Here is a 22175-nt window from a genome sequence, read left to right as displayed (position 1 = left end):
TATTTAATTCGCATATAATTTCAAGATATATGCAGAATCCCATTTCCTCTTGTTTATTATGATAAAATGCTCTTTTTTTCTGAGTAGATTACGATTTTACTAAATTATTGCGAGTGCGCGCTCCTTGTTTTACCAACTAACTGGGTCCACCATTATTTCCTTTCGTTACCGTTGTGCGCATAATTAATTAGGTGCTAGGTAAGGAGGGGGTCGAGTGCATGTCTTGTTCTCATGCAAAATTCGTCAGAATTAAAGAGGTACAAACTCTTCTCTACCCCGGCACCTCACAGATGCATGCCTGTATTCGTCGTGGTATACTATCCAAAAGTTCATCGAGGCACTGTTGGTCTAGATTGTCCCACTTCTCAACGGCGATTCGGCGTAGCTCCCTCAGAGTGGTTGGTGGGCCACGTCGTCCATAAACAGCCCTTTTCAATATATCTCAGGCATGTTCGATACGGTTCATGTCTGGAGAATATGCTGGCCAGTCTAGTCGAGCGATGTCGTTATCCTGAAGGAATTCATTCACAAGATGTACATGATGGGGGCGCGAATTGTCGTCCATGAAGACGAATTCCTCGCCAATATGCTGCCGATATGGTTGCACTATCGATCGGAGGATGGCATTCACGTATCGAACAGCCGGTACGGCGCCTTCCATGACCACCAGCGGCATACGTCAGCCCCCCCATAACGCCACCCCAAAATAACTGGGAACCTCTGCACTTGCTGGACAGTGTGTCCAAGGCGTTCAGCCTGACTGGGTTGCCTCCAGATGTGTCTGTGATGACTGGTTGAAGGCATATGCGACACTCATCGGTGAAGAGAACGTGATGCCAATGCTGAGCGGTTCATTCGGCATGTTGTTGGGCCCATCTGTACCGGGCTGCATCGTGTCGTGGTTGCAAAGATGGACCTCGCCATGGACGTCGGGAGTGAAGTTACGCATCATGCAGGCTACAGGGCACAGTTTGAGTCGTAGCATGAAGTCCTGTGCCTGCACGAAAAGCATTATTCAACACGCTGTCAGAGTACCTCCGGGCCATAAACCGCAGGTAGCGGTCATCCACTGCGGTAGTAGCCCTTGGGCGGCCTGAGCAAGGAGTCATCGATAGTTCCTGTCTCTCTGTATCTCTTCCATGTCCGAACAACATCGCTTTGGTTCACTCAGAGTTGTTAAGAGCCCCTCCTGGCGCAAAGTAACAATGCGGAAGCGATCGAACCGCGGTATTGACCGTTTAGGCATGGTTGAACCATAAACAATACGAGTCTTGTACCTCGATCCTGGTGGAATGACTGGAACTGATCGGCTTTCGGACCCCCTTCGTCTAATAGGCGCTGCTCATGCTTGGTTGTTTACATCTTTGGGCGGGTTTAGTGACATCTCTGAACTGTCGAGGACTGTGTCTGTGATACAATATCCACAGTCAACGTCTGTCTTCGGAGTTCTGGGAACTGGGGTGATGGAAAACGTTTTTTGATGTGCGTAAGGTTACCCAGGTAATTGTAGTTGGAAAAAGTCTTTACTACCTCCTTGAGCTACTGAAAAACTCTATTTTATCAACCAGTTTCGGTCGACTGGCCATCATCACGTTTTTAAAATCATTTACATCATCGTATTAGGCGAATACAAAAAAACTGACGAAGGGTAATAACACCATGAATTAGTCACTGTATTCACATCGTAATATAAGTTACATCGTCAATATATATAAGTTGTACCAGGCAGTGCGCTCATTATATATCGGCGACGTAATTTATATTACGATGTGACAACAGTGACTAGTTCATTCTGTTATTATCTGACGTCAGTGATTTTATGTTCACTAATATTATGCTGTAAATGCTTTTAAGAACATGATGATGGTCAGTCGGACGAAACTGGTTAACCTCTTCACCGCTTCACTCAGCAAAAGATGCATCATTGTTAAACGTGCGACTGCAACATAATGATTCAGATCATTTTGGTTGTGAGAAGTTTTGTAGGGGGCCACACGAATTGCCCCCAGAAGGAAATGGGAAAAGAAGAATTAACATTGGAAAACGTAGTGCAGAATAGGTGGTAAGTTCCAAAGGAAATGCGGATAGAAGATGTGGAAGTGGCTGACACATTTTTTCATATTTTACAGCTATAACGCATCATGTTGTCTATTGTCCGTATTTTCGCTTCAGATACGACTTCTTTAGCGACTCTGAAGCACAGTACTACAAATATAATTTTTACCCGTAAAGAATTAACGAAGGCGACATAAAAACTGAACTGTATGATTTGAATGCTTGTCTAACCCATAAAGCGTTGCCTCTTATTCAGGCACGGGGAGTTGTTAGCTGAACCCGCATGGTGCACTTTTATAGTTCCATTGTTCATTTCAGAGACAAAGTTTTCTGGCAGCGCTTTATCGGATACATTTGCCCGATTCCAATTAATATTGTAATCGTTTAGCAGAATATTCTGAAAGCATTAATTAATACGCGCAATATATTAAATTTTGCACGATAATAACGACCTTGCGGTCAGATTATGCAAGTAAATCCCTCAACGCGCGCAGAATATTTTACGAATGAAATAATTAACATGAGCGGCTTGGCATTACGGATAATCTGATGCAGAATCTTTATATTTTAAATTCATTTTGGTGTAGCTTAGCGCAAATACAGCGAAATACTTGACACCGTTTACTCTCAATAAAACTAATTGAATAAACTACTGAGACAGCTACTTAGCGTGGAAACGTTAGCGAAACAAGCTGGGATTTCATCCTTATCGAGCATTAATTAGTGTTCCGCTGTCTAAAATTGATATTTGTACCTTTATGTGACATGTGACACAATCTAAAAAATGGTTCAAATGGCTGTGAGCACTATGGAATTTAACAGCTGAGGTCGTCAGTCCCCTAGAACTTAGAACTACTTAAACCTAACTAACCTAAGGACATCATACACATCCATGCCCGAGGCAGGATTCGAACCTATTACCGTAGCGGTCGCACGGTTCCAGACTGAAGTGCCTAGAACCGCTCGGCCACTCCGGCCGGGGACAAAATCTATTTAAATAAAAATGTAAATGTTTATTTTCCAAATAGTGTAGTTTCCAAATAGTGTATCTCCCAAAGTTCTTGACCGACTGCTCTGAAATTTTGATACATTGAATTCCAATACAGGCGTTTGAGATTTTTTGTAACAACTTTTCCCTATTATTAAATTTTCTATAACTTTACAGATTCTGTATGAGTAGATGTTAGTTTCGTCAAAATATTAGGTCCGCGAAAATTCTTCGCGAATTTCCTTGAACTTTGGCACAACATACGCACGTGTTTTTACACAGCTGGAGCGCCATATGGTTTATATGTAATATAGATGTAACAAAAAGGAACGTTAAAAATGTAAATGTTGGTTCGTTCAGAATTGTAATCTCCGATAGTTCTTGCCGACTACTTTGAAAATTTGACACAAGATTGAATTCCAGTACGGACGTGTTTTTAGATGCCTACACTATGTGATCAAAAATATCTGGAGACCCCTAAAAACATACGTTTTTCATATTAGGTGCACTGTGTTGCCACCTACTGCCAGGTACTCCATTCAGCGACCTCAGTAGTCATTAGAGTTCTTGAGAGAGCAGAATGGGGCGCTCCGCGGAACTCACGGACTCCGAACGTGGTCAGATGATTAGGTGACTGGGTGATGGGTGTCTGTAAACGATATTTCCACACGCCTAAACATCCCTAGGTCCACTATTTCCGATGTTATAGTGAAGTGGAAACGTGAAGGGACACCTAGAGCACAAAAGCGTACAGGCCGACCTCGTCTGTTGACTGAGAGAGACTGCCAACAGTTGAAGAGGTTCGTAATGTGTAATAGGCAGACATCTATCCAGATCATCACATAGGAGTTCCAGATTGCACCGTTAAATGCTAACATAAAGTCATAGGACGTTCGTTCACACCCTCTCTGGTAACATGCTCTTGTTTTCTCATTTTAGTTTCCTTTTCTTTCATTATATTGCCTTCCATATTTTCGAAATTTACCATACATCTTTCTTGTAACAGGAATGCAGTTTTCTGCGGCTTCGTTTCGTTCAAGAGCAGGGGAACAAGTGTAAGGCGTGAAATACACCTAGTGCTTATCGCGAACAGAAATGCACTGGGTAACATAAGAAACCGAAAACTTGTGACTGTAGCTGCTGATAGCTATATTTTCCGTGGTTCTGAATCAGTATCATGTTTATTAACGAATTTACGGTCGTATGGCATGTCAAAATGACTTCATTGAGTATTTCTCGGTGGGAGTGTGTAGTGTGCTGTCTTTGATGGAGACTGATCAAAAGATGAAGAAGTAACTTCAGATCTGCCCCATGGGAATGTTTTGGGGACTTTTCTGTTCACCATTTGTACTGCTGATGTCGCAGACAATCCACAGATGGTGCAGTTATCTATGGTGAAGTATCTCCTGAAAAGATTTTCACAAATGCTAAGTCAAATCTTGACAAGGCTACTAAGAGATGCAAAGACCGACAGCTTGCATTAAATGATCGCCCACGTCACAAAAGAGAAAAAAAGAACAATTAAAAAGTGGTTTTCTCGAAGTGCTTGGAGTGAACTACTGCTTCTTTCTTATGGTCTGAAGATCGTCGGTGACGGACGAAACGGGTAATTTCTTGCTGAGATGATGAGAGACTGTCAGAAATTAAACCGTCTTTTGTTTATAGACAGAATACTAGGAAGTGCAATGCCTAAAAGAAAGACAGCTTACGGAATCATTTGTTCACTCCATCCCAGAATAGTGCTCTCAAGTGTGTAGCACACATATTAAATAGTACTAGCAGAGGAAACTGAGAACTGTACGGAGAAAGACTGCAGGAACGGTCACAGATATTCTGAAGGAGAGATGCCAGTCATTTCACGAAAGCCAACTCACAGAGTTTCAAGAACCAGTAGTCTAGTTGGCCGTTGTGGCCGAGCGGTTCTGGGCGCTTCAGTGTCGAACCGAGCGACCGCTACGGTTACAGGTTCGAATCCTGCCTCGGGCATGGATGTGTGTGATGTCCATAGGTTAGTTAGGTTTAAGTAGTTCTAAGTTCTAGGGGACTGATGACCCCAGATGTTGTCCCATAGTGCTCAGAGCCATTTGAACCATTTGAACCTGTAGTCTATTACTTGAGCATTCCAGGAATTCTCTCCGAGCTCTTACGCTAATTGACCGGGAAGATTCCTTAATAAGCGGTACAATGCATTTCGCAATAGTATAGATGTAGTCGCTCCGCGCCCAACCGATTCACCTGGTCTTGCGCTCTCAGATTTTCACCTTTTACGCTCTCTATTGAACATTCTAGAACTTCCTTTACAAATGAAAATGCGCTCTGAACACGACTGGACGAGTTCTTCGCCTCTTCGCCTCAAAACCTCGTGATTTATACAGTCGCGGAATCGAAAAGTTATCCCAGCACTGACAGACTATTGTTAATAGTGAAGGAGAATATGTTATTGGTGACTAAAATTTCTGTTCTGTGTTCCGTAGTGATTATTAAGCTCATGGAAAAACGCTACGAAATTATGTACCAACCCCATGTCAACTCTTCGCTAGGCACATATGCCGACAACAGAGTTCCACTTGAAGGCCTTATGCAGCATAGTTGTGCAACCTGCACTTTTCTCATTCCTAAGGTACGTGTGTCTGAGTGCTTCAGTCCCTCCCCTAATGTGGCGTCCCACACGCTAATAACGCCATCGCTGGCTACCTCTGTCCTTCAGCCCCTTTATTAATGTGAACTTCCCTCCCCCTTCATACTCTCTTTTTCTCGTGTGTGTGTGTGTGTGTGTGTGTGTGTGTGTGTGTGTGTAGACGAGCGCATCCTCCTCCCGTTTTATCTCGCAGGGTGCGCGCATACTCGCGCCGGAAGCCGTGCATTTGTCGTCGCAGTTGCGTCCCGTATTTTGCTTCGTTTCGTCCTCATTAATTTCTTGCGCGGTTTTTGTTGCGGAGTCATCAGGAGGTGCCCTCGGTCGTACCGTCTGCTTCTTCGTGTCATTCCAGGCCATTTAAAGTGAGCACTCTATCGAGTCTGAAGATCAGTAGCAGTTTATCACTTTTAATTCCTACGTTTTCTAACGACGCTGTACAGCAGTGCAGAGACGTAATACTGTTTTTGTTACATTGTTGTCAGAAGACTCCTAAAGAGCACACTATGAAATAACACTCTTTTCCATTCTCCGCTAACAGAGATTGGAGAAGACAACGTAAGAAAATGATACTTGACGATTGGACCATATTTTAAATAATTTCTCACTTTAAATTATCACACCTGGTTCTCATTTTCGCTTCTCTGATCCTCCAAATAAACGGATGAATCGCAATAGCGTGCAAAACAAATTGAACATACGGTTCAGATAATCAACTCCCCATTTGCCTGCAACAAATGAAGTTTGGCAAACCAGCTGCTAATTATGCGATTACGGCTGAAATATAATTCCAAAAATTACTTATTTCTCGGAAAATAGTAGCATGCGTGAAGTATTTGTTTCATTTATGATGGATTAAAGGGACTACATAGTAAACCTCTGTTGTTCATAAATTAGAGACCGTGACATGGCAAATAGTAAATGATACTGACTACGTAGTCGATTAACATATTCGTACCTTCTGACAAATTCATCCATTTATAGTACTGCCACCGTAATACACAAATTTATCTCATGTGACGATATGTAGTGTAACGGAAGAGCTTTATCTCCCATCCTACAATTTCATTTGTTCCCAAAATATTCTTATTCAGTGGAAAGGTTTTTCTAAATTTTTAATTTTACGATTACAGCCGTAACCTCTGAACTTTTGATAGTACCACTACTCCAGCTTTGAATTCGCGCAAGGAGAAATCGAGTGCAGGGAAGCGGCTGGAACACAGTTATATGATCATGACAGACTCGTCAACAAGAATTTTATAGAAACATTAGTAGAATTTATTCTTTGTTCAAAAAACTTTGTTAAGAAAAGCACATTGTCTTCGGCTCGACTATCTGGTGGACACCGTTCCAAGTTTTTACACCAATGTGAAGTTTGGAAGGTAGGCGATAAGCTTCTGGCTGAAGTAAACCTGTGAAGACTAAGGTGTCGAGCTTGAGCATACAAAAATTTTCACTCTGCAGCGGCACACAGTTTTAATGTGCCAGGAAGTTTCATAGTTTCGTATCAGCGCACACTCCACAGCAGAGTGAAAATCTCATTTTGGAAACATCTCCTAGGCTGTTTCCAAGCCATGTCTCCGCAGTATCCTTTCTTTCAGAAGTTCTAGTTCTGCAAGGTTCGCAGGAGAGCTACTGTAAAGTTTTGAAGGTAGGAGACGAGGTACTGGCAGAAGTAAAGCTTTCGTGCTTGGGTAGCTCAGTTGGTAGAGCACTTGCCGCGAAAGGCAAAGGTCCCGAGTTCGAGTCTCGGTCCGGCACACTGTTTTAATCTGCCAGGAAGTTTCTTGGTGTTATTTGAAAGTGAACATCCCAGTCCCCTCACCATCTGATCCTGTTTCCAACTCTAAACATCTCTTTTTGAATGTTCGTTGCAGTAAAATTCGGTGACTCACTGCCGTAAATGGCAATGCATTTGCTCTGTAATGAGCCACCGCTGACCATTGTCCCTTAAACCAGGAATTGAATATCCTTGAACAACCTCCAAAAGTTTTTATTGTGGAACACTTTAGTGAAGAAAATGGATATTGAGAGCTGCTGTTTGGGCTGTTATTATTCTCTCCCGGCTCGGCTGTGCCAGGCATGACATGATGCCATGTTCACACGTAATTCATAAGAGGTGGTGGGGGTGTTACTGGCACTGCGGCGGGGCGACCACAAGTCCGCGTGTGGTGGAGACGTGGCACGCGTGCACGTGCGCGCGCCAGGAGGCCACGTGCGCGACTTGTGCCAGATTGCGCCGCCTGGGGTGCCGCCCTCTCCCCAGGGACCGCGGCCATATTACCCTGTGCCGGGACCGACCAACTCCCTGATATTGATACGACGCGCAGCGCCGAGCAGCAATATCGGCCGGCCACACTTCCGCCGCTCGGAAAAGCCTGCGCGGTGGTATCCCCCAGGGACCGTCGCCTTGACCCGGAGGGCAAGTTCCGACAGTATTTCAAACACACGGTCTCGACTGGATCGAGTGTTCCGCGATACTCGGTTTCAAGTAGGACGTAGGATGCTTTTCATTTTGTTCCGAAGTTGGTCCATGCAGCTCAGTTAACAAGAGAGCCAAATGCGTCTGTAGAGTATTGTTTGTCGGAATAGTACCAATATAGTCAGAAAAAAATTGTTTGAGACAGAAAGAGGGTAAGCATCGCTTACAATGTCATCTATCTTTCGTATTGGATTTCAGCTGATAGTGCAGTGCTACAGTCCGCGGATCGCGGTCATGCGGTAGCGTTCTCGCTTCCCGCGCACGGGGTCCCGGGTTCGATTCCCTGCGGGGTCAGAGATTTTCTCTGCCTCGAGATGACAGGGTGTTGTGTGTCTTTCATCATCATTTCATCCTCATTCACTTGTGGAGCGGCGGCCGAACCGCCCCGCGAGGGGTCTCCCGGCCACCAATGCCATACGCTCATTATTATCAGTGCTACAAATACCAATACACTGAAGCGCCAAAGAAACTGGTACAGGCATGCGTATTTGAATACAGAGGTACGCAAACAGGCAGAATATGGCACTGCGGTCAGCAACGCCTATATAAGACAACAAGTGTCTGGCGCAGTTCTTGATCGATTACTGCTGCTAAAATGGCAGGTTAAAAAGATTTAAGTGAGTTTTAACGTGGTGCTACAGTCAGCGCATGAGCGATGGAACACAGCATGTCCGAGGTAGTGGGGATTTTCCCGTATCACCATTTCACGAGTGTACCGTGAATATCAGAAATGCGGTAAAGCATCAGATCTCCATCATCTCTGGGGCCGGAATAAGATCCTGCAAAAACGGAAGCAACGACGACCGGAGAGAATCGTTCAACGTGACAGAAGTGCAACCCTTCCGCAAATTGCTGCAGACTTCAATTCTGGGCCATCAACAAGTGCCAGCGTACGAACCATAATTGATATGGGCTTTCGGACCCGAAGGCCCACTCGCTTACCATTATGAATGCACTACACGAAGCTTTACGGCTCGCCTGGGGCCGTCAACATCGACATTGGACTGTTGATGCCTCGAAACATAGTGCCTGATCGGACGAGACTCGTTTCAAATTGTATCGAGCGAGACTGTGTAGTGGCGTAGGGCCTGTGCAGCTGGAGTGGTATGAGACCGCTGATACGTCTAGATATGACTGACAGGTGACACGTACGTAAGCGTCCTGTCTGATCACATGCGTCCACTCATGCCCTTTGTGCAATCCGGCGGACTTGGGCAATTCCAGCAGGACAATGCGACACCCCACACTTCCAGAATTGCAACACACTGACTCCAGGAACAGTTATCTGAGTTTAAACACTTCCGTTGACCACCAAACCTCTCCACACATGAACATTATTGAGCGGATCTGATATGCCTTCCAACGTGCTGTTCAGAAGCGATCTCCACCCCCTCGTACTCTTGCGGATTTATGGACAGCTCTGCGCGGATTCATGGCGTCAGTTCCCTCCAGCACTACTTCAGACATTAATCGAATCCATGTCACGTCGTGTTGAGGCACCTCTGCTTGCTCGAGGAGGCCGTACACGATATTAGGCAGGTGTACCATTTTCTTTGGCTCTGCAGTGTAGATTTCAGCTGACAATTCAGTTATCATGTCCATTATAATTATACGGGCTGTCATGCCGTGGTCGGTTGATGAATTCTGTGGTGATTCCCAACGTTTCGTCTCCGACTGCGGGAGACATCTTCAAGGGGGTACGTAGCTTGATGGAAAGTCCAACACACACACACTGGCTCGCTACTGACTGCCGCTAAATTCCGTGTCCGCACGCCCCCGCGCCGCGGCGTGACGTCACGTGTTTTGAAAACGTTTTCAAAACACGTGACGTCACGCCGCGGCGCGGGGGCGTGCGGACACGGAATTCAGCGGCAGTCAGTAGCGAGCCAGTGTGTGTGTTGGACTTTCCATCAAGCTACGGACCCCCTTGAAGATGTCTCCCGCAGTCGGAGACGAAACGTTGGGAATCACCACAGAATTCATCAACCGACCACGGCATAACAGCCCGGATAATTATAATGGACATGGTATTTCCGGCCGTGAAAGTTTACATTTTAGTATAATTCAGTTATCATCAGTACTACAAATACAAATAATACAATAATCAGATATGGAAACAGTACATTGATCAAAGTCATGTCACATTTGTACACAATTCCAATTCCAGAGTTAAACACCATTATCAGTTGTCCTGTATGACGTAAACTGAGGTTAGTTGTACGGATCTGTAAAACGCGGCCTCGGCTGGACTAATGGTTGTATGTTCCTGAGTTAGACTGGAATGTATATCGTTATAATTACGTTCAGTCTACAGTACTACCTACAGCGTGGGATTGTAATAGTGTACGAATGTGACACGGCCTTTGGTCTACGTGCTGTTTCTGTGTCTGACTCTTCTATTATTTATATTTGTTTCACTAATGAAACCTGAAGTTTCAGTTCGAAATCGAGATGTGAAGTGCAATAAAAAAACATTACAAACGGAGCTGACCTCCTTTCTGCCCTGGATTACATTCCGGTCGTGGGGCGTAATCGTTCCCATGGAATCGAGTATGAAATGGGAACCGAGTATGAAAAAAATTATTTGCTTTATTCTGTATCCATCACAATCCACAGGTCCTAGCGGAAGCCATTCGGTGCCGACCGACCTCCGAGCCATCCTCCGGCAATGGCGTCACTGAATTCGGCATGTAGGGGCGTGGGGTCAGCACACCGCTCTGCTGGCTGTTGCCAGTTTTCGTGACCTGAAGCCGCTACTACTGGGTCAAGTAGCTCCTCAACTGGCATCAACGAATGCGGTTTCTCCGAATGGCGGTCAGCCGCAGTGACCACTCAACTGCAGAGCAGGACATATTAACACTATTGTCGCCATTTTTACTTTTCCTACTGGCATCCTATGATCAAAAAAGGACAGTACGTAATTAAAACAATAATTTAAGAGATTTTACAAAATACTTTTCTCCATGACAGCACACGCATGTTGTAGAGGGCAACCTTAAAAATATAGGAAGGCCCTTCCCCGCGGCATGTGGTCGTCACGCTCTCTTCCCAAGTAGCTGCTCCATAAATTAAAAAATGAAGGTCAATTCCCTGCCTTAAATAGATGTAAATTTTGGCCAGCTGCGTTAATAGTGTCCCTCTGTACATACACTATGTGATCAAAAATATCCGGCCACCTGGCCGGAAATGACTTACAAGTTCGTGGCGCCCTCTTCGGTAATGATGGAATTCAATATGGTGTTGGCCCACCCTCAGCCTTAATGACAGCTTCCACTCTCGCAGGTATACGTTCAATCAGGTGCTGGAAGGTTCATTGGGGAACGGCAGCTCAATCTTCACTTAGTGCTGCACCGAGGGGAGGTATCCATGTCGGCGTTCCAAAACATCCCAAAGGTGTTCTGTAGGATTCAGGGCAGGGTGGACAACCTGCTGGCGACCGTTCTGGAAGCAATAATGACACAAGCGACGAACAGGATTATGATTCCAATCGAAAAATGTAAAAGTATCAATTAAAACATCTCAAGACGGCACTTTCTACTCGATGTCTTAAGCGAATCCGCTAAATTTATAATTTTCAATCCGCCATTTTGAATTTTGTAATTCTGATATCAGATATGTAATCGGCGAACCAAAGAACCTAGAGACAACACAGTTTTGTAGGATTCTGTATCCATTTTCCTATTATGTCCATGCTTTGAAGCGAATTGCAATTGAAGCATCTCAAGACGGCACTTTCTACTCGATGTTTTACGCGAATCCGCTAAATTTATAATTTTCGATCCACCATTTTGAATTTTGTAATTCTGATATCAGATATGTAATCGGCGAGCCAAAGAGCCTAGAGACAACACAGTTTTGTAGGATTCTGTATCCATATTCCTATTATGTCCATGCTTTGAAGCGAATTGCCCGACTGTGTGACGTGTGATCGCTGGATATAGGCCTCAGCCAATACTGCCGCGACCGACTAAACAAATACTGAACGCGTGCTCTTTCTAACAGCGAGAAAACACGGGCCTCAGAAACTTGTCGCTGACTCGTAGCGGGCTGCCGATTACCAGCAAGCCTCCGTGATCCATGGGAAGTCTGTCATAATACCCGCCCTTCGCTCCTCACACTCACCAATGTTATTTTAGGATGAAAAAATTCAAATAACTGTGGCGTCAGTGGTCTAATGACACCGTTAGAAAAGCGTTAAGTCAGCATCCACTCCCCAGTCTGAGGAAAGCCTCTTTAACAAAGTTTATTTTACTACTTGAAGAATTTTATAAAATGATGGGACAGTACATCCAGAAGAATTTTATTGACACGTCAGTGCTTTCTCGTCGCGAGAGATTGCGGAGGTTTTCATCAAATTCTACTCAAGAGATGCGTTGACCGGCACGGAGACTATTTTTTTCTTTTACTATTCTAAGAACGCGCTCCTCTATAAGAATAAAGCAACGCATCTTTTCCACCTAGATAGAGCTAGCGAAATGATGTTGAAGTTAGAAAATTTGGAGTTCATATGAAGGACTGCCGACAGTAGTTTTTCGTAAAGGTTACAGGAAATGGGAGAAACGTAATGGTCTGTGAAGTACCATCACCACACAACGCAAGGTGGATTGCGGAGTAGAGATGGAGCTGTAAATATTATGTCCATTGCTCCAAAGAAAAGCTTTTAGTCATTGCACCGGTTGACTCGAAATGATATACTTTGACATGAAGCTGACATCCATGTCACAATACGATTCTATTAATTTCCATTCTATGATCGAAGCATTCATTTCCATTTTTGATTTTTGTTTTCTACAGAAGGGACGTAAAATGAAAGGAAAAAAAGTCTGTAAAAACCGAAATGTACAATTTCGGAAAACTCATTTTGCATAATAATGTAATGTGGAGCCTAACTCAGATCTGCTTAGTAACGCAAAAGCGTGTTAAACGAAGAACTAAGAGGATCGGTTTTGCACGCTTACCAGTGTAGTGAAATGGTTCGCCAACAAGATACATCTTTTCTTTACAGGGAGTATGGCTAAATAGACCGAATACATTTTCATGACAGATATTTCGCTTTAGAAAGTTTGCCTGGTTTTAAATTTAAGAGAAATTTTAAATTTGACGCTGGAAAGCAGCTGCTTCTTGCAAATCACGAATTTTCTCGTTTTAGGAAGCGGTATTGTATGTTTTGTACTCACCGCTGAGTTCTTCTACAGTATACAGTTTGACAACATAAATTTACACTTCAGCAACATAAATTAATCTATTAAAGAATACGATTGTGATGTAAGTAGGCTGTTTAGGTTTTCTTAGCGCTCTGTATGAAAATCACTGGCTGCGCTGTGTGCAGTCTGTGGCTGGTTGGCATTGTTGTAATACTCGCCATTGTAGTGTTTGGCAGCTGGATGTTAACAGCGCGTAGCGTTGCACAGTTGGAGGTGAGCCGCCAGCAGTGGTGGATGTGCGGAAAGAAATGGCGGAGTTTTGAAATTTGTAAGACTGCATGTCATGAACTGCTATATATACTATGACGTTTGATGATATTAAGGTAAATACGTTGTTTGTTCTCTATTAAAATCTTTCATTTGCTAACTATCCCTATCAGTGCCTTCCGTAGTTTGAATCTTTTATTTAGCTGGTTGAAGTGGCGCTCGCTGTATTGCAGTAGTTCGAGTAACCAAGATTTTTGTGAGGTAAGCGATTTGTGAAACGTATAGGTTAATGTTAGTCAGGGCCATTTTTTTGTAGGTATTTTTGAAAGTCAGATTGCGTTGCGCTAAAAATATTGTGTGTCAGTTTAAGCACAGTCTTGTATAGTTGTTCAAAGGAGACGTTTCATATGGTGACCCTGCCAGGATACCTCACTGGAATCTTCTGATTTTTTCTTGTAGTTTGTGTAATTAGTGTAGCTTTTGTTTATTGCTAGCGCGTAATTATAGAGAGAATTTCCTTTGTAGTTGTAGTTTTTCATTGTCGTACACAGTTGTGGCATGCATGTAGATTTGCACCAAGTATTTCGCAGCTGCGCTTGCAATTAACTAGATAATATTTTCAATGCTATGTTAATTTGTTTTGTTATTTTTCTCTTCAAATTGTGTTTTTCTGTGTTGTCGTGTGAAATATTGTGACAATAATGGCGTGTGAAAAACGTAATACTAGGCTTCAAAGTAAACTGAGAAATGACAGTGAAGATGAAAGCAGTGTGTTAGCGCCGCAGAGTAATGAATTAACTAATGTTCAAAGTAGTAATTTGGTAATTGTGCATAGGGAAATGGAGTGGGCTGCAAACAATGGTGTAGGCAGTGAAACAATTAGTGAACAGGGAAGCATTACCGATCGATCGGTCGGCAACAGCTCGCCTCAGAAATCCGAAATGACAGAACACAATATTGCAAATACTGTAAACTCAGGTTTTGGGTCCTCACCGTTTTCTCAAATGAGTCAGGACACATTTTCTGCTTGTCAAAACGTGAATGTTCCCGGTGAAAATGCACTGCCAAAAAGCATAGTGAAACACATTCCAGACACTAATACATTATTATTGCAATTAATGCAACAAATGGAACAAAATCAGAGACAAACACAGCAAAAGCTTCAAAAGTTCGACACAATGGAACAACACCAGAGACAAACACAGCAACAGTTAGACACAATGGAACAAAATCTTCAAAAGTTAGACACAATAGAACAAAATCTTCGGAAGTTAGACACCACACTTGAACAAACACGTGAAGATTTAACTACTGAGTTACATAACATTGAATCGAAATGCTTAAAAGTCTGTAATGACGTAAAAACACAAATTTGTGAGCATTTCCAACCTATTTTTTCACGTCATGAAAATGCATTACAGAATCACAAAGCAGCCATAAAAGAATTGCAAATTATTGTTCATGAAAATCATGAGACCTTGCAAGCTAAAATTAACTCAGTTGCATCTACCGATTCGGTTACGCAACTTGCAACAACTCAGGAAAACTTAAAGGACACAGTAGATACGATTTCAACACAAATGGACACTCTGAAACTTGGTTCAGAAAAACACACAGAGGAAATAATTTCACTATCGTATAAAGTAACCGAACTTTCAGATCAGTTCACTAACTTATCTACAAAGATAGATGATGATCTGAATGACACAAGACCTGTAGCCTTCATGGACACTGAAGAGTATGAACAAATTAGAAAATTCAAACAAAATCAAATCAATACACAGTACAAAAGAGAAATCCGGGAAGTACAAGATCAGTTGGCACAAGTAATACAAGAATTACATATTTCAGAGGACACTCGCGCTCCAACACGGGAAGAGGGACATAGAAATACAGAACAACAACAAAATAATAACACAGGACATTTCGGAAATTATGAAAGAAATTGGCAAGGTGCACCGAATTTTGAAATGGAACCACCGAAACGACGTAACAATGATCGATATGAGACTCGCCGACATGATGACTTTGACTATAAGCTGTTTATTACTACACGTAAATTCAAAACATTTAAGAATTCCGGCAACGACATTCATCCACAAGCGTGGCTCCATCAATTCTCTCATTGTTTTCCTCCCAACTGGTCATTAGAGCACAGATTAGAATTTATGTGTGGCTATTTAGAGAATGAACCATCTGTAAGATTGCGATCGGTCATTCACGATTTCCACAGTGAAGGAGAATTTTATCATGCCTTCCTCTCAGCATATTAGTCTCAAGCTACACAAGACCGAGTAAAACATAGCATCATAATGATGAAACATTTCGAACAATCTGAATTTTCCAGTCTTGTGAAATATTTCGAAGACATGTTGCACAAGAATCAGTACCTGTCAAACCCATACAGCCCCTCAGAACTCATCCGCATTTGCTTAATGAAATTACCTGAACATTTACGACATATTATTTTGGCAGGAGGTTGCAAAGACGACATTGAAGCTTTTCAGGGACTGTTACAAGAATTGGAAATTGACACTGACAATTGCGGAACGCGAAAACAGGAATACAACAATTACAGGTCACATCCGTCGCAATTCCGCGATGAAAGAAATAATAACTGGACACGACAAGGCTACTCTCACAACACAAATCGTGACCAAAACAGACACCACCCTTATGACAACCACTGGCAGAGTAATAGTTACAGAGAAAGATCACATTTACGTAGTAATGAATATGACAGAGACAGTCATAGATACAGACAATTTGGCAACCAGAACTATTATTATCACGGGAGACAGAATAACTTCAGACGCAACGGTCCACCGTGCAGTGATAATTCAGGGAGAAATTCTCCACCACTTAACCGACAAGAAAGAAACTACAGGAACTACAGACATTACGACAGACGGTATAATCATAACGACAGACCTGAATTTCATCAGAACTGGCGGGATTTAAACAGGGCTGGGCCCTCTGGGCAAGGCGAATTTGTAGAAGTTAGGTCTCCTAATCCCTGTAACGACGCACGCTAACAAAGAGATAGCAGACAATGACTCGCACCACAGGCAGCCACGTGCGCCGGCTGGCTCAGAGAAAAATAACATAGGCGCTAACCTCGAGAAAAATTTGAGCATTCTTTACCGAAATACTGTATACCACATGATAATTGTGTTGAAGTTGAAACTCTGCATACTAGGAAGAGTAAACGTTTACACCACATTTCACATGTAAAACCGTTTATTGAAAGATAATCTGCTTTTTAACTTTGTCTTTGCTATAAAACTTTTCACTTCACATTTCTAGTATGCTTTGTCAGACTTAAGAAACTGTTAACATGCAACAATGTTTGAAGTTAAATATCCAGTCTACAACCTAGGGAACATTTTTAAACAGAAATTACGAATGCATTGTTATAGTGAACAGATGACACAGTGTTGTATTTGTACATTCTTGCTTGTTAGTTGCACGATTACGTAACGACTATCAGGCTTACATACTTAGGACGTATACTGGTACTGCTAATGAGATTTTAATGCAACATTTTCGTTTACTTGAAAATACATTCTGGATTTAAAGTACTTTCAGTGAGATACCAGATGACATAGTGGTTAGTTTATGTGACAGCTACACCATTTTATCATGACGCTACTAATAAGTGACAATTTACAATGTTGCTTTTGCAGTGTTTCTGTTTTATATCTGCACAGTTTTCTGTTTTATTCTGGAAAGTAAAACATGTTTTAGTAGTAACTTTTGTGGTATAGCTACAATGAGACAGCCTTTTCCGCCGAAACGACGTAACAATGACCGATATGTCATTGCAATAAGCGTAATAACTAAGATATCTATACGCAAAGCATTTCACTTTTGTTTATCATGAGGTAAGTACATTGACTTTTGCAGAACTTAGCTTTTGGAGGCCGATAACTACGACACTTCCACAGAGATTATTTTACAACAAGACGCACAGTTTAGAGCTACAGTACACGTATTTTTTTGAGTGATTAATTTTGTACTTAAAACATTTATTTTTAAACATATTTGAACTACAATGATACAAAGTTTTTCCGTGATACATTTCATTCCATTGCAATAATCTGTAACACCTGAGGGTATAATTACATTAATCCTCAGGGGTTACACACTTACTTTGTGTACCATGTGTTTGGCAAGCACAAGGAGCCCTAGCTAATATGGTATTTGCTTATACAAATTTACACATCGGTACCATATTTCTCTAACACACAAATTACACAGCTATCTGATCATTTAACTGAGAGATAAACATTTTTTTTACTACATCAGTGACACATGTTTACGCAATTACACAGTTGGGTAACTTCACACTTATGAAGTTGTATTTTGTCTGTACTTTGTGAACTGTTCATATTTTTTCAGAACCATTGTGATACTATGAGAGTGTTGAATGATGTATTTGGTAAGGGAGCATGATTTTAAAGTACGTTTGAGTTAGATGACACTATTGAAATGAGCAGAGAATTTTTTTTTGTTTTTAAATTATTGGAGGAAGCTACGACTATTTTGAGATTTGACTGAGGTGTTATGATATTATTACGACCATGATGTGTATTATGCTGTTGAGATATGTTTATGATCAATAAGATTATGCTACCGTACATAAGGAATTTGATTATGCTATGTATTTCTTATCATGAAATATTGAAGAAGTGTCGACAAATATGTATATGTGTAATAAGGTAATGAATAATGAGTAGTGGTTAGGGACTCTGACTTGTGAAAATGGATATTGGAAACCAAGAATCGTACTTTAAGAGTTATGAAATGTGTGTAAATGCGTGAATGTACCACAATGCCGACGAAACTTTTTTGGACACTGTTATATTTACAGGATTTTGTTTCTACAGATTTGTAACGCAAATTCTAGACCTGTGAAATTTTTTATATGAGACTGTCACTGTAGTGCAAACTGGTGTCATAAATATTTCCGTAAGAAAGTTAAGTGACCACCCGCACGTAATGCGTCGTGGGCACCCAGCTGTGTCAGACGCCTGGAGAAAAAGCCATTAGTGTGTGCCTTTTCAGACGCACAGGTGGAGAAAAAGAAAAGAGGCTATTATCCTCGCTATTGACATTCCTTTGTAGAAAGCATCGCAAATACGACACGCTCATTACTTTGAAACATATTGTACTTTGTGCAACTTACTGAAATGCTTATGAACTGATGGGAAATATTCGTACATCTGCACACCTGATTAGGACAAGTGTCTTTCTACGAGAGTTGAGAGAATTTCTACTAACTTATGAAATGCCACATGACTATTGAATGATATTTTTATGCTTTGTACATAGTTGCTTATTTCATTTGATATCTGTTTTCCAGCTGTAATGCAGCACTGGTTTTATGAAATTAAATTAAATGCATTTGCTAATGTGAACACTTTCTGTCAACAGATTTATTAAATAATAAATTTATGATCCACATTCTTCGAAAAAGGAGCACTTGGAAAGGAAAGAACAATAAGAAGGGACTAATAACAGTAACTGCATATATAATTTTCTTTTCAAGTACTTGGTAATTTATTTTGTAGAATAAGTTGTGGTGCACCACTTTAATGACATAGATATTAAGATGTGAATAGACATTTCCCTTATCTGCATTGTTGTCTTTACTGTAATATTTTTCTGTTTGAGCCTTGTCATGTTTAGATATAAGTTATTGCATTTGCTGCTGCTGTTTGCCAGGCATAGTGCTACTAAACTTCACTTTACATTACTCTGTTAAGCCAGTTTTACTACTGATTTATTTTTCTTGTTTGCTGCTCATTGCGTTATATTAGTTGTAATATTGCTGCTTGCTTGGCCAGTTTGAATATTTTGTCATTGCTGTTTGTGTTAATTGTTTTATACTGCTGCATTGCCTCGTCCCTTAGTTCAGCATCTGAGCTCAGTAGATTTAAGTTAGCTTAAGAGGGGGTAGACTATAAAAGAGAATGAGTTGCGATGAATTGGAAGAAATGCATTGAGAAGTTTTACGAAAAAAGTACAGAAAGCAGGTATAGATAGCACTTTTTGAAATAATGAAGAATGAAGGGAGATCTCCAAGAAGTAAAGAAAGTTTTGTTTGCAAGATACTGCAGTAAAACAAACCCTGTCTTTCCTTTTGTATTATTCTGCTATGTGTTTATGTATCCTTGCGTATTTGTCTTTTTCCTGTCTTTATGTGTTTAGCCAATAAGATTTACGTTGTAGAATTTTTCTAATACTATGTTATTTACTTTGTAAAGATGTTTAGACATTATTTATCTGTTCTGTTTTGTTGCTCATATGTGAAGTTGATGTTTCAAAAGTTATTCTGATCTTTATGTATGTACTTATGTCATAATTCTTGTAATACTGATGTGCATGTTTATTTCTATTCTTTTGTAGAGCCTGTTTTACTACAAATGTTATCTGTACTATTATGTTCTTTAATGATGTATTTTGTACCTTTGTTATTGTATTCTTATGTTATAAAATTGTAATTGACACCATTTCATCAAATTAAGTAACTTGTAAGTTACATTTCACTGCACACGTTTCTGTTGGTCATAGTATATGGACAATATGTGAGAAGTAGGGATTGTTAGTGTTTGCACGTCTGTTAATAGTTCAGCAAGGGACTGGATAACAGCATTGCTGGTTCTAAGGACAATTCCAAAAACTGTGCGAGTGCACAAGTGGTGGTTATGGACTTGCTATATTATCCACAAGACTCTTCAATGGTGATTGTGCACCTGCACAGTCATAACAGATGGCTGCTGGCCATCTCTACAAGGACTACAGTGGGTCTGCATCTTTGATGACCCACCAATACCATTATTTCTACAAGGACTACAGTGGGCCTACTGTGTGATGACCTACCTACCAATATTCTTCAAAACTTCGACTGACTCTGCAGTGGGTTTGCTCTGTTGTGGACCAATACCTGTCTGCATGTCAAGAGTCAGCACTGTCTTTCCGTTGGAAGGACAACACTACTTCTTCAAGATTGCATGGAAATCCACTACTTCCATGTGCATTTTCTTCTACTGCTCAGACTTTGAGAAAAACACTGCAATTTTACTGTGATGAATGATCAGGACTGTCTTTGTGGACTGTGAGAAAATTTTACCATTGACCAACATTGTATCAATAAGTGTGTGCATTTGATATCTTTGTTATTGTAATAATGAAAAATTTTATCAAATCATTATTGGCCACTGCCCAAAACAATTTGTAAAATTTTTTGTGGGGAGCATGGGGGCTATGTAAGTAGGTTGTTTAGGTTTTTTTAGCGCTCTGTATGAAAATCACTGGCTGCGCTGTGTGCAGTCTGTGGCTGGTTGGCATTGTTGTAATACTCGCCATTGTAGCGTTGGGCAGCTGGATGTTAACAGCGCGTAGCGTTGCGCAGTTGGAGGTGAGCCACCAGCAGCGGTGGAAGTGGTGGATGTGCGGAAAGAACTGCTATATATACTATGACTTTTGATGATATTAAGGTAAATACATTGTTTGTTCTCTATTAAAATCTTTCATTTGCTAACTATGCCTATCAGTAGTTCAAAACTTTTATTTAGCTGGCAGTAGTGGCGCTCGCTGTATTGCAGTAGTTCGAGTAACCAAGATTTTTGTGAGGTAAGCGATTTGTGAAAAGTATAGGTTAATATTAGTCAGGGCCATTTTTTTGTAGGGATTTTTGAAAGTCAGATTGCGTTGCGCTAAAAATATTGCGTGTCAGTTTAAGCACAGTCTTGTATAATTGTTCAAAGGGGACGTTTCAGTGTAACATGTACCTACCGTGATAGTGATGCGACAATGATTTTTGGAACTAACGATACATCGTGAAGGGTCGTTTACAACTTTGAAAGGAATTGTGTTTTAACGGCGACTGTTAAAGCTGTCTCTTTAGTGAAAAGTTTCGTAGCAATTTTTAACAAGTTACACATAACTGCAATTCCCTTTTAAAGAACTCTCAAGCTGCTTTAAGACTACCGCTCCGTTAAAATAACGACAACAATACACTATAATGTTGGGAGTTTTAGCAGAACCTTTAAACACTGAAATCTTGACGGTAAACTGATTTCGCTGCGTATATCAGTACTGCAACTTTTTCTTTTAAACTCTCTGTGTGTATTGTAGAGTGGAAGTGCATGAAACTAATTAGAGAAAATTGTGATGTCAATGAACAGTGGTGTTACCTGACGTCACAGTGAACAGTTTTCAACCTCTCAAAAATACACCCAAATAAAACCAACAAAAATTACTCATCACATGAGCTACGTACAGCAACCTGACAAATTTACTGAACGAATAAACCGATCTAAAGCACAAAAAATATATAGAAAACTTTATTCCCATTATAAATCAAGAAAGCGGATACAATAATAAAATCGGAGACGCTAAATAACACATATGCATAGTAACAACAATAACAACATGAGTAATATAAAACAGACATAACATCAACATGGATCATAAACAACAACAATTATTACAAAAAAATAAAAAACATAAAATAAACATCTCAAATAAAACGAAAACAAACTCTAGGCAAAAAACATAACTGGAAACAAGCCTGTAAAAATAAGAAAAAACAACTGA

This window comes from Schistocerca serialis, chromosome 1, assembly GCF_023864345.2.
Source record: "Schistocerca serialis cubense isolate TAMUIC-IGC-003099 chromosome 1, iqSchSeri2.2, whole genome shotgun sequence".
NCBI lineage: Eukaryota > Metazoa > Arthropoda > Insecta > Orthoptera > Acrididae > Schistocerca > Schistocerca serialis.
Note: the sequence above shows the minus strand (reverse complement) of the source record.